Source organism: Mustela erminea, chromosome 4 (genome assembly GCF_009829155.1).
Source record: "Mustela erminea isolate mMusErm1 chromosome 4, mMusErm1.Pri, whole genome shotgun sequence".
In the NCBI taxonomy this organism is placed as follows: Eukaryota; Metazoa; Chordata; class Mammalia; order Carnivora; family Mustelidae; genus Mustela; species Mustela erminea.
In genome coordinates, this window is record NC_045617.1 from 102,227,812 (window position 1) to 102,241,352 (window position 13,541).

Below are 13,541 nucleotides of genomic sequence, written 5' to 3' on the forward strand. Positions count from 1 at the left end.
TGTTTATATTTTATAAACCATATTTTATGTGACTTAATACTTTCTGATCAGACTTTCATCTTCAACAATATCTTATTTCTCAGTTCTGGTGTGGGCTTCACCTAATTATTCCCATGAAAGATTTTCCCTCAGATTGCCTCCTAATCCTGGACTTTCTCTAAGCTCCTCTCAAACTAGGGCATATATGTCTTACCTTAACATTATTTAATATGTTCTTAAAATAAGAGGAGTAGAGCTTGGAAGTCCTTAACTCATACTTCCCCTGTGGTTAAGAGCTCCCCTTTCTTTAAAAAAAAAAAAATGCAAATTTACTGTTTTAATTTTGCTTGCAATTTCATATATTTCCACATTGTATGCTATTTCCTAAAATATGAATTGAAGTCATAGGAAAATTAAACAAGTCTGGCCAGCTTAGCATTTTCCATATTTAGTTGTTATATTTTATCCTTCAGAACAAAATTCCACATAAGGTAAAGAAAAGACAGTAAATGTCAGAAAGATTATGGAGCCACCAAAGCATGCAGGAAGCCAACATGAATACGAGGAAATTCATTAATAGACCTGCCCAAATGTGTTTATGCATGATTAAATTATGGATAATATGATACGGTTCTAGAAGTTGCTTGAAAATAATGAGGGTTGGGGGTGGAGGTGGGGATAGGGGGGTGGGGAATAGATTACTGATTAAAACAATACTCCAGATCAGGGGATGATTGCTGTTTAAGCTGGGTGATGGGTACATGGGGTCTGTTACATGATCCCTTCTATTTTTGTGTATGTGTAAATTTTGTAAAATAAAATATTATTCTGTTATACTAAATGCTTAATTTCTAAATAATTAAACTGGACCTCTTTTATCCTGGAATGTCTTTTTTAAAAAAAAAACAAACAAGAAAATTTTTCACCCATTAGATACAAATGCTTAATGACCATTGATTTTCATACACTAACTTCCCATACCAAATAATGTATTAATCTTAAAATATGCTGGTGATGTTTGGGAGTGCATTCATCAGACATAAGCCATTAATTGCCATTCCACTTTTTTGTTGTTGTTTTTATTTCCTACAGAATCATGCACACAGGCTTTGGCCTCCCATTGCTTTCTCATTAGCCCAAAACACATTGAGCTAAAATGAACAGACCAGGGTACAATTATTCAGTCTATAGTTGGTTGGTGGTTGATAACTACTGCTCCAAAATCTATTCTATGGGTTGATGGATTGGTGAATGTTCAATCCATACAGATGCTCAAAATTAAACTACTGCTCCAAAATCTATTCTATGGGTTGATGGATTGGTGAATGTTCAATCCGTACAGATGCTCAAAATTAATTTGCTGGCTTAGGACCCCCCCACCTTGATGCTTTATTCACTCAGTCAACACCTATCAAATACTCTCTCTTCTTTTTTTAACCTTAATCAACTCATTCCAACAAATGTATTTTGAGCACATATAGTGTGAAAGCCACAGTTTCAATGTACGGATTAAAATTACTAAGACTTGGGATGCCTGGGTGGCTCAGTAGGTTAAGTAGCTGCCTTTGGCTCTGGTCATGATCCCAGGGTCCTGGGATCAAACCCCATGTTGGGCTCCTTGCTCAGCAGGGAGTCTGCTTCTTCCTCTCCCACTCCCCCTGCTTGTGCTCACTCTATCTCACATCTGACTAAAAAAGAAAAAAATACAAATAAAATAAAATCTGGTTCTTAAAAAAAAAAATTACTAAAAATCACTTGCTGCTCATAGAAAAGCACATGGGAAACTCTAAGATAAGCCAGAACAAGAACCATAGTAGAAGGGGCTGAATAGTGGCTCCCCCAAAGTGCTCACATCTTAATCCCCAGAACCTCTTAATATATTACCTTACATGACAAAAGGTACTTTGAAGGTGAGATTAGATTTAGGATTTGGAGGGGTTATAAAAAATGCAATTACGGGACACCTGGGTGGCTCAGTGAATGAGCCTTCACTCACCTCAGGTCATGATCCAGAGTCCTGGGATGGAGCCTCCCATCAGACTCTGTGTTCAGAGGGGAGTCTGCTTCTTCCTCTGCCCCTTCCCCTGCTCATGCACTCACTCTCTTTCTTTCTCTCTCCCCTTCACAAAATAAATGAATAAATAAAAAATCTTTAGAAAAATTAAAAATTTAAAAAATAACACACTAAGGATTTTGAGATGAGGAGAGTATTTGGATCATCCAGGTTAACCCGCTGCAATAAAATTTTTAAAAAAAAGGGGGGGGTCCTTGTAAGTGGAAGAGTGATACAGGGAGTCAAAGGCAGAGATTTGAAGATGCTGTGCTGGTGCCTTTGAGATGGAAGGAGCCACAAGGCAAAGCATGCAGGTGACTTCTGGAAGCCGCAACAGCAAGGGGACAGATTCATTCCAAGGGCCTCCAGAAGGAGTACAGCCTTGCTAATGCTTTGGTTTTAGCCTTTTAAGACCCGTTTTGGACTCCTGACCTCCAGAACTTAATTTGTGTTCTTTTAAGCCACTTTGTGTTTTTAAGTCACTAAGTTTGGGGTGATCTGTTACAGCAGCAATAGGAAACATACAGACAGGAACAAGATTACTTTTGCCCAGGGACATCAGCAACAGTTTTCTGAAGGAGATTAAATGGAACTATGACAGAGGTCTCAATTTTGCACCCTTTCGATCTATACTACCTAGTGTAGTAACAACGAAACAGATGAGACTCAATTGAAACTAGAACTAAAAACAAAATTTTATATTCAGTTTCTCATTTGTACCAGACACATGTCAAGAGCTTAATAGCCACACCTGGCTACTGGGTACACTACCTGACAGGGTAGAATTTAAACACTACCCTCATTCTGGGAATTCTGTTGGGCAGCCTGACTTTACAACCCTAAGAATCCCACTAACTGGGGCAGCTGGGTGGCTCAGTTCTTAAGCACCAGGGTCCTGGGATTGAGCCCCGCCTCAGGCTCCCTGCTCCGCAGGAAGCCTGCTTCTCCCTCTCCCACTCTCCCTGCTGTGTTCCCTCTCTTGTTGTGTCTCTCTCTGTCAAATAAATAAAATCTTTAAAAAAAAAAAAAAAGAAGAATGGCATTAACTTCTGTCATTCCCCTGGAATATGATATGCCAGGGTGGAGGGCACAGGAATGGGGCAAATCCAGAGGTTCCCATCTCAGCTTCAATTGCTGATTAATCATGCTCAATCTTTCATTATCAATCCTGGCTGCACAACAGAATACACTGGGAAATTTTAAAGATACTGATGCCCAAGCCCATCCCAATCAACTGAACAGGAATCTCTAGGAGAGTCTGAGGATCAGTGTTCTTAATGTTCTCTGGAAAACTCTTTAATTAGGACGATGGCTGAGCAATAACTTTATTTAAGTGTAAGTACTTGTATTAGAAAGGTCGTTCTCTTTTATTCTCATCAAAGTTACTTGGAGGCCACTTATAATACATAATTGGTGCCAAATAACTTGTCTAACTAGTTAAGTAAGTCTCAGGGCACAACATTTACCATCTAATGCCAAAGGATATGTCCAGAACAAATGAAGAAATATGTATTCATTAGTATAGTTACATATTTAACATTACTAATGTTTATTATAGTCTAGAATATTTTAAATATGCTATATATATATATGTATGTATATGTACATATATATATGTTAATTTTATTTCCTTTTACCAGAAATCTATTTGACTATTTGGTCCATGAGCATACTTTGGGAATAGACATTTAAAACATGGGTTCTAGGGCACCTGGGTGGCTCAGCTGGTTAAGTGTCTATCTTTGGCTCAGGTCATGATGCCAGAGTCCTGGAATCGAGCCCTGCATCAGGTCCCTGCTCAATAGGAAGCCTGCTTCTTTCTCTCCTGCTCCCCCTGCTTGTATGCTCTTTTCTGTCAAATAAATAAATAAATCTTTAAAAAAAAAAAGTAAAACATGGATTCTCTTACCTGGCATAGATGTTACAAATTAAGAAAGATTTAACTCACAAAATCCAGGAATCATAAAAAACTATCACTTACTGGGGTTTATATATATATATATATATGTATATATACATATATATATATATATAACATATATATGTTGTAGATATAATATATATAATTATATAATAAACTAACATATAATAAAAATTATATGTTAGATTAATCACGCTTATGTTCCAGACAAGAGGAGATAAAAGGAGTCAAATCCGAATTTAGTTGTTGTGCACCTTTATTGGACTCGGTACTTGGGAGCAGTGGCTTAGCCAAATGAAGAACTGATGTCCCACTCCAGCGTAAAAGTCAAAGTCTCCCATTGCTGGACCATGTTGCTAGAGAACAAGGTGATAGGGCTGATGGGCAACAGGATATTTCTGGAGGGGTTGGCTGCATGGCTTTCACACTGTCCAGCTAGCAGTTTCTGAAAGATACAATGTGGGTTTAGCAGTGACATGCCAAGGCATTTCCTTTAATTTATTGAAGTATAATTAGTTCCAGGTATACAACATAATGATTCAACATTTGTTGAACCTTGTGAAATGCTCACCACAGTAAGTCTAATTACTATCTGTTACCTTACAAAGTTACTACAGCAGCCCCTGAGAGGCTCAGTTGGTTAAGCATCCAACTCTTGATTTCAGCTCAGTTCATGATCTCAGGCTGGAAGATCAAGCCCCACCTCCGGCTCCAAGCTGGCGTGGAGCCTGCTTAAGGTTCTCTGTCTCCCTCTGCCCCTACCCTCCTCTAAAATAAATAAAAGTTAATACGATATTATTGATTATATTTCCCACTAATATATTTTAAAATTAAAAGCACCATTTCCATGAGGGGAAAATTTCCAAAACTCTGTGCCAGCCCATCAAAACTAGCTCTACAGAATACAAAGACTTTTCCTGGCCAAGACAAAAAGTACAATTATCATGAGTAAAAAGAATAAACCAGAGATTACAGTTCTTGGAGGAGTGAGCTGAAACTGTTCCAGGATATGAGTTGTCACATTAGAACATTTGTTTGGAAACATGTGTTCCTGGCATAATTATGGGAGCAGTCCAGATCAGAGCCCCTTGGCAGGGACTCACTTGGGCCCCTGCAGTGCCACCCTGCTTATTTGAACACCTTCTCTAGCCCCTTATCAGATAAACAACGAAAAGGAGAAAGAACATCGAGAAGAATGCTGCTAGAACCCTTCACAGTCAGGGTTAAAAAAAATAGTCCTTATTTTCATGAGACGGTTAGATCTCAACAAGATGATTTTCCTTCAAATGGACCCACTGTACAGCTCTAAAAATTTATGAGGACATTTTACTCTACTTTTGAAGATAAAAGCTAATGGACATGGTTATAGCTGTGTGAATACATACATTATAATATATACATACATATACATGTGCGTATGTCTACAATTAATCATCTTATATAATCGATAATTATAATTAAAATAACATATGCATATCTGTTTATAAGTGTCTATAAAATAAAATGTGTCTATAAAAATAATTAGTGAACCACAAGATATTGACACTGAAGGCTCTGACTGGAAAAAAAACAACTTGTCCTTAAAAAAATTTCAGTGTAACAAACACTTGGGAAGACTCATTAAACACTGACTCCTGACTTCACTGAGAAGTAAATAAGGAAGACAGATATAAGTGCAGTAGTAGATCCAATGGCAAAGGAAGTTCAGGACTCCACATGAGCACAGAGAAGTATCATCTAGTCTAATGGGATATCAGGATGGCTTCTTAGTGGGAGTGACAGCTCAACTGTGTCTTGAAAAAAACAAGCCATGATAGACATTATTCTTTCTGAGTGAGAATGAGGGCTAAGAGGTGGGAAGAGTAATGGGTTTTGCACAGAGGAAAGACTGTAATGAGCCAATAGCAAAATTATGTAAACAGGGAACTAGACCAAATTTAGCAAACCTGGAATATGATGTGTGTTGTGATGGTGATGGCAGATGAGGTTGGAAGGAAAGGCGGCATCTAGATTATGAGGACCACAGGCACCTTGTTTGAAAGACAACTTTCTCTTTTGCAATGGGTCATATTTGCCTTTTAGATTTTTCAGTCTATCTGCTGTATGGAAGATGCAAGTGGGTAAACAACGGAAGCAAAAAGATGAGTTAGAAGGTTAATGCAAGCAAGCAATGAGCCCTTGAACTAGAACAATGGCAGAAGGGAAAAGAGAAAGGATGGAGTCTGTGATCATTGTGGTGATAAAACACAGAATTTGATGATTGATTAGGTTACTGGAGAACGGGTAGAAGAAAGAATTGAGACTGACTCCCAGCTTTCTTGCTTGGATGACTGAAAGGATGTTGGTATTTGTTAGGGAATGATGAGTTTGAGCAAGTGTACTCATTGAATGAAAACTTCTAAGCTCGAATGTGTAATTTGTTTTGAAGTATCTGTCAGAGATTCAGATAGAAATATCCAGCTTGATATATGGAATTGAAGTTCAGGAGAGATTTCAGGAGTGAAAAGAAAGAAAGAGAAAGCTACTTGTACAGTCAAAGAATATGAGTGGTACTAAATAAAATAAAATAATACATAGGACATGAGATTACCCCCCCAAGAAACAGCAATACCATTTGGGGCACATCAACGCCACTAAGGTACATAAAGGGACAAAAGACTGGTCGTTGAGGGAAAAGGAAGGAAGAGTTATGTACGAAAAAAGATACCCAGTATAAATGGGTTCCAAAGAAACCAAGGGAAGAGAGGTTTACAAGGAAGGCATGGTCCACAAGTGGCAAAAGCATCAGAAAAGTCAGTAAGGACGCTGAATTCACAGCCTCCCACACTGGGAAGATTTGGGGTTTCAGAATCACGCAAAACTTGATTTGTTATTCCACCACTTACAAGGATGGTGAGTTACCCTCTGAACCTTAGTTTCCAAAATTTGCAAAATTAAAATGAAATACTAATTGCAAGGTGCCAGCATGCTTGGGTTCTAGTGAGAATTCTTTCAAAATTATAGATAGCATCTTTGGGCTGTGTCCTCACATAATCTCTCTCTCTCTCTCTCTCTCTCTCTTTCTTTTTCTATTCATATAAGAAGAGAATCCTATCAGATTACAGACCCAACCTGTGACCTCACTTAACCTTAATTACCTCCTTATAGGTCCTGTCTCCAAATATAGACATGTTGGGGGTTAGGGCTTCAATGTGTGAATTTGGTGAGGGGCACAATTCAGTGCATAGCATAGACATTCAGATCGCTGATAAAATGGGAATGGCTACCCCAGCTTGGTCACCCACATAACCTATTCTTTGGATAAGAATGAGCATCTAAGGTCAGAAACATGGATAGAGGCATTCCTGTATCTCCTCCCCCACCTACCTCTGCCTTATCCAGCCTATTTTCTCTTCTCTCTTGCTTTGCCCAGAAATACTGCTATGCAATTAGTAAAAAGAATTAAGTTTTAGACAAACCATAAGTGACTCTTAATCTCACAAAACAAACTGAGGGTTGCTGGGGGGAGGGGGTTTGGGAGAAGGGGGTGGGATTATGGACATTGGGGAGGGTATGTGCTTTGGTGAGTGCTGTGAAGTGTGTAAACCTAGTGATTCACAGACCTGTACCCCTGGGGATCAAAATATATGTTTATAAAAAATAAAAAATTAATTAAAAGAAAAAAAAAACAAGAACTCAAAAAAAAAAAAAGAATTAAGTTTTAAAATTGCATTCTTTTCCCAAAATAGAAAGAACATATGCCCTCCCCTTCCTTCAAGTAAATCGTGCATTAATTTTCATTTTTAAGATATCACACCTTTTTCTGACAACAGCTCGGACCTTGGGCCCTCTCCCCATTGGATAAATGTAAATAATATGTGGGTTTTAAGAAAGAAAAATAGCCTGCCTGGGAGGCAGGAAACATGGATTCTAGGCTCAGTCCTACTTTAAACTATCTGCAGCACTTTGGCTAATATATTTAAATCTTGAAGCTTGTTTTCTCAAATGTGAAATGACTGGGTTGGATTTAACAGTTTTAAACTTCGTTCCATTCTTAACATTATATAATTCTAACTATATAAAAAACTTTCTAAGGTTTAAAACACTCAACTTTCATAGTCTCCAACTTGAGATCTTCTATTCGAGTTTGATAAGGCTAGATTGTGATTTCCCACGGTAAAAAAAAATAGGCAGATTCTGTGATACTATGGCTTGTTTTCGGCTCTAAATGGAATAGAAGCAAAATTTTCCCTTATAACTTTGAATTAGTGCACAAAGTTGCTTTCTACATATGGCAGTACAATAACTGTAAACCCAAGAGCACACCACTAGAGGGCAGTACAGGAACATAGATCCTAACCATTTTATCCTATAGTGATCTATAAACGTGATGTAATTGAACCTCTGAGTACTGCCAGTATTATGGGATGTTACTGCAAACACAGAATACAAACTAAAACCAAACAAAAATAAATAAATAAAAATAAACACACAACAACAACAAAACAGTGCAACTGGGAATTATTTAATGCCAGCATGATTAATGTAGACATTTTGACGGATTATAAACAAGGCAGATGCATGAAGATAAATTCAAATAATGGACTCTTTCCTTTTTATCCAGATATCAGACTACACGATACAAGACAGCTACTGTCTTGTAATACAATTCAGTTGTATTACAACTGAATTCAACTGAATTGTAATACAATTCAGTTCCTTTTAAAGGATATAGCCTCATGAAGGGGCCCTGACCTATTCCTTGAGTGGGGTGCCGGAGCCTTCCACCTGTGACAACCCTCCCCAACCTTGGCAGGCCTACCTTCCTCCCCTTGATTGCATATCACAAAAGGAGATAACCCATAGCCTGACCAGCCAACTATGAGGTAGTGTAATATAAAAGTTCTGCACAAACGCGGCCAGGGCTGACTGGTTGCACCAACAAGATTCTCTCATTCTGAAATTCAAATTTACACCCTTGGAGAGAATCAGTCTGTTGATTACAGGAATATACGTAGGAAACTAAAGAGTGATGATCTTGGATGCCTGCTGGTGGGGGCTGGAGGGGGGAGGGCCGTTAGAAAGGCCTATCCTTAAATCCTGGTTGAATCTTGAATCTTTCCCATTTCCAAACTACAGTTCCTGTTTTTTAGAAGCTATTCCTAGCTTCCTTCGAGATTTCTCTCCCCTTCTTTCTCCCTCTCTCCCTCCTCTCTCTCCTCCTCTTTCCCTTCTCTTCGCTCTGCCTTCATCTTTCTCTATTTTTGCACATAGAACTTTTCAACTACCTGAGTTAAGCTAATTGGATCATTTGTCTTTTCCCGGAAAAATGAGCTTAAAAACACACCCACAATAACTGCTATGTCATTGCTAACCAATTTTCTTTTTGCACATGATACTCGAAATATTACAATCTTACAATTTCATGAGCAGATCCTTGAACTGCAAAGAGGGTCATAAGTTTGTTACATGCTTGCTAAGAAATACTCCTATTAAAAATACACATTTTCAAACACATTATTCTTATTTTTTAAAAAAAAGAATTATAGCATTATACAAATACAAACATTAAAAATTGACATTAAAAATTTTGAGCAGCACACTATGCTGCAGTGTATCCATATTAGAAGTCTATCCTAGTTACTGAGGCACAGGACTTCTCCGGAAGAGTCATGTAGGATTTGAAGACTGCAGCCCCCCGGAGTTTCTCACTGTCATGCTAGTCCACACTCAACCTCCAGTAATTCATCAAAATGAGCATCTAAGCGTTCCTACCAGTTTATGGCTTTAGAGGCATCTGCTCTAGTTCAGCTGATCTCAGCTGTGACTGTCAGAAAGCAACTGCATCAACTCCCCTGTGAATGTCTGAATTCACCTCTCTCTATATCTCAGGCTGTCCGTTTGCCCCAAAAACTCAGTTCTCTGATGAATCATGAAAAGTCAGTGATTTTCAGTTTGTTTAGCTTTTTCTTGTTGTAAAGATGGGAGTGATGACTTCCAAGCTTTTTCCATGTCAGAACTAAGACTACAAGTTCAAAGATGACTTACTGAGCTTTACCATGAGCCTGACACCATGCAAACTATTTTTATAAGCATCCATGTCTTTAATTCTCCCAATAACACTATGGCTTTCTGCTTCGGTCCCCAACATGCCTCTTTTTTGCCACCAGACTGCAAAACTGTGGGTGAGTCCTCCTCACTGTGTGAGGATTTTAGCTCCTTGTACATCAGTTTCTCCCATCATAACTTCTAGAAATCTCAAAATCCATGTAGATGACTCTTGCAATATTCCAGATGCTCAACCTCTCGACCTCTGTTCTCTCCATAACTGACCACATCCTCCATGTGATCTCAGTTCCCTACCCCCAGGGTCATATCAACAGCTTATTTGTCATCACAAATAGGAATCTCTCCATGATCGCAATTTCAAAATTGCATTTTTGGACCACCACCTCTTATCTCTCCAGCTCAATCCCTCTAGCTCTTCTACACGCCCAAAACACTCCAATGACAACAGATACACAATCCCTTAATTCTAGTTTCCACTGTTCCTTGCTGCCTTCATCATCCACCTTCTTTGATATCCATGTTCCATCATTTGCATCAACATGGACGGGACTGGAGGAGATTATGTTGAGTGAAATCAGTCAAGCAGAAAGAGTCAACTGTCATATCGTGTCACTTACTTGTGGAGCATAAGGAATAACACAGAGAACACTGGGAGATGGAGAGGAGAAGTGAGTTGGGAGAAATCGGAGGGGGAGAAGCACCATGAGAGACTGTGGACTCTGAAAAACAAGCTGAGGGTTTTGGGGGAGAGCGGGGAATTGGGTCAGCCTGGTGGTGGGAGTTAAGGGAGGGCACATATTGCATGAAGAACTGGGTGTGGTGCATAAACAATGAATTTTGGAACACACACACACACACACACACACACACACACACAAAACTAAATTAAATTAAATTAAAAAAAAAAAAAAAACAAGTGCAAAAAAAAAAAAATACACCTTGCATGGAGCCTCAAGTCTCATACCTTCTTCATTATACTCTCTTTGTACAATTCTCACTCTGGTTAAATCTAGCTCTGCCTAATCCTAACCCCATACCTGTGAATCCAAACATGACTAAATATTCAGTCACCCTAATGGCTCTTAAATTAAGTAGGTGTCCACTAGTACTTAGTGTTACCTGGAAATCCAAGTATGCTCGCTAGCACATTTTCTCTCCCATTCCCCCGAACTCTTCCTCATCAACATTTGATCCTCAGACCTCCAACATCTTCACCTGCCTCCTTACTCTCAGTTGAGGACAATACTTCCAATTTCCCTTTCAGGGGAAAAGAGTAACTAAATCAGGAGAAAACTTCCATGTTCTCTCACAACCACCGCCCCCCCATGTATCCTGCACCTGTGCCCACACTCTCCGCCTTCAATCCTGTTACCGTCGGTCTTGTATCTAACTAGCAACCCTCCCCTGTGTACACCAGATCCTTTCTCTCTTACCTTCTCAGCCATTCCTTTTCTGACATCATTGATTTTTCCTTCTCTGATGGATTAGAAAAGATAAACATACAAACATGCTGTAAATTTTGCTCCCATCTTTAAAAGGTATATATTTAGTACTGACCCCACTAGCTATTAGCCTATTTCTTGCCCTATTTTCAATAAAACTTCTGAAGTTGTCTGTACTTGTATCTGAAATTATGTACACACGCGTGTGTGCATACATGTGCACACAGATACACACAACATACACACATGTACATACACACGCACGCACACACACACACACACACACACACACACTCTACTCCCTAACATTATCTCCTTTTCCTTCCTCCCTCTCCCTCCACTCCAGCCACACCGCCTCTTTGCTATTTCTGCACCAATCAGGACCCACCTCAGGGTCTCCTTTACCTGGAAATCTCTTTCCTTTAATATCCACATGGCTTGTACCTTCACCTCTTCTAGTCTTCTGTTCAATTTTCACCTTATCAGAAAAGCCTAACAAACTTTTCTAAAAGAGCAATGCATTCTCTCCCACCGCTCCACCCAGGGTTCTCTTTCCCCCTTCTCTGCTTTGTTTTATTTTTTTTCCCAGAGCACTGGCACCTTCCTGATTTTTAAAATCATGGCTACACACTAGCAAAATGTACACTCCACAGGAGAGGGGCTTTTGTCTGATTTACTGCTTTATGCCAAGTGCTTAGAATGTGCCTGGACACAGGGAGCATTCAGTACATATTAGCTGAATGAATACTCAATGTTGCACCAAGGAAACCAAATTTTACAGACAGTACGTTAATTGGCTCATCGCCTCGGCGTACAGAAATAATAGAAATTGCAAAACTTCTAATTAAACAGGAACTTCGGGGCACCTGGCTGGCTTAGTCAGTGGAACATGAGACTCTTGATCTCAGGGGTGTAGGTTTGAGCCCCATGTTAGGTATCAAGATTACTTTAAAAACAAATAAATCTTTAAAACACACACACACACACAAACCACGATCTTCATCACAGCATAGTTAAGAATCAATTCTCCACGGGTCTCTCATGTTTCTACACATCTTATGAGCAGAGGCACTGACTGCCTTTGCTCCAGACTATATTTTCATGGGTGTTTATATATTGATCAGTCCCAGAAATTAGAGATGGTACCTCCCTCCAAAACAAAGGGTAGGTGTGCTTGCTGCCCATTTTCTGAAAATTGGATTTCATAAGTTCAGGGTTTCTCTCCTGTAATGAAACTTACCACATGTCCAGGCACCAATCTGGACCCTACACACTGGCCCAGGGGAACTTTAGGCAAAGCAAGCTAACACAAACATACTGTTTGCTGTGCTCTGAGTAATAAAGTCCTTTGTCTCTGACCTAGAAGTGCCTTCTGCCATCACTGAAATTGTGGCAGGCTAACTTGTGAGCTTGAAAGAGATAAGAGTTCAGACCCTTCTGTGTTCTTCACAGATACTATACTACTGTTCCCAGGTGCACTAAGTGAATTCCAGAAGTTTCTGTCTCTGATTCTTAGAATCCCTAAATTTACTAGAGATATTCCATTTAGTTATCCCTTAATTCTCTGTATAACTTAGGTAGTTGGCAACAGATAAAAGACTTAATCCTTTGCTCATGTTTATATTTAACCCAAGATGCCAGGTAAACCCCAAGCAATGTGATGAGACACAGAGGAGTGTCATCCTACTGGACAGACAAAGGTGACACCCAGGCTGCTCCCTGGACTATAGTGGAAAGGGTAACTAGGCACTGATTTGGTGCTTATGCCTGTAGTGATAAAGACCTCTTGTCCTTACTCTTCTCCAGTGGCTTCCCCCCTCTACTAGCCTGTGATCTCTTTTATCTAGTCTAGGGACAGGAAAAGCTTGCTTTGCCACTTGGAAGCTGAATCCCTTTACCATATGATGCTTGGAACTCTGTTGGCTGCTTTACACTTTCCTCAAAGCAGTAGAGACTGAACCCTATGTCGAAGAGAAACGCTCAAGGATCAAATAATTATGAACTTGACCAAACAGTCATCTCCAGTTCCTAGAGCTAATACATCACTTAGCACTCCCCTAGGAACACAATCTCTCCATTCACTGGCCCTGACCATGGC

At 39.4% G+C, this 13,541-nt stretch overlaps 1 protein-coding gene across 1 annotated transcript in view; it reads right to left on the reverse strand.

Annotated features, from left to right (window-relative positions):
• COL21A1 (collagen type XXI alpha 1 chain) overlaps nucleotides 1-13,541 on the reverse strand; it is a 280,569-nt gene that overhangs the window by 253,527 nt on the left and 13,501 nt on the right. The gene's annotated exons all lie outside the window — the stretch shown is intronic.